The following is a 1,322-nucleotide window of genomic DNA, read 5'->3' as shown; positions in this document are numbered from 1 at the left end:
AAGTGATTTGATTTATCCATCAACTTTCAAGATTTACTTCAACATTTGGCATCTGTTCAGAGGGTGGGGTCAGTACGCAACAGGTGGCTAATCGGTTGTACCGTGGTACGCCGCGAAAACTGACGTGTGTAAGTGGAAAATTGAGATACCTAGGTTCACATTACTTTCATTAACTTCTTACCTATAGTTACCTATAGTTTTCTAACTTTGTTTACACATGAGAGGCTAATGACGAGAGAAAACCGACTAGCAATTATACCAAGGGAGTGTCACAGAAAGCAAATCTTTCCTCTACAACGTGTAAGTGGAAAATTGAGATACCTAGGTTCACATTACTTTCATTAACTTCTTACCTATAGTATTTCTAACTTTGTTTACACATGAATGTACTTGAAGTACGTATAAATAATGTACTTGAAGTACGTATATTAACGGGAAGAACCCTTTTTCGATACAGAATATAAAACATAAATATAACAATAAAACAATAGAAAAAAAAATCATTACAAGAACAAGATACATGTTAATGGGTAAATAAAATGACTAGAAAAATGAGAGGCTAATGACGAGAGAAAATCGACTAGCAATTATACCAAGGGTGTGTCACAGAAAGCAAATCTTTCCTCTACGATTATCAGTTCTTCAAATCACAAAAATGGCAGAAGTATTCTTCATACTGGGTGCCACGTCGTTACAAAGGTAACAAGGTAATATCCTTAATGACATCGATGGTTTGGTGATTGTTGTTAGGGATAGGGCAAGACTTACCTGCCAAGTCCCATAGCCTACAACGGGCATCAGACCAGCGTGGACGAGCCGTGTACGAGCCGAGTTCTATCCGCTCTCTCACAGGTGAAGAAGTCCGTGGTATTTATGCAAACTGCCTGCATACAGGTACATAGTAAAGTATCGAATAAAATATTCAAGATTAGAGCTCTCTTTGATACTGCTAGTAGTCACTCGTTTATTACCAGTCAGCTGTACGAGAAGTTGAAACTCGAAAATAAGGAATGTGGGGAATTAAATATTTTCACGTTCGGTTCGACGTCCCCGAATAAGTTGAAAGTCGTGCAAACCGAAATAGACGTACTGTGTGAAGGTAATAAGAAAAAAACACTGGATGTTTTTGTCGTACCTAACATAGTGGGAGGTAGAAACTTGAAGAATTTTGACAAGAGTTTTCTCCGAGAGTTGAATAAGAAGTATCAGCTCTGTGACGAGTACTTACTAGAGGATAATGTCAAAGAGATAGACCTACTCATAGGTATTGATTACTACACTCAATTTGTGAGTGGGAAACGTATTGATTTAGAAGACAACCT

The sequence above is a fragment of the Diaphorina citri genome, unplaced genomic scaffold (genome assembly GCF_000475195.1).
Source record: "Diaphorina citri unplaced genomic scaffold, Diaci psyllid genome assembly version 1.1 scaffold140, whole genome shotgun sequence".
Taxonomy (NCBI): Eukaryota; Metazoa; Arthropoda; class Insecta; order Hemiptera; family Psyllidae; genus Diaphorina; species Diaphorina citri.
Note: the sequence above shows the minus strand (reverse complement) of the source record.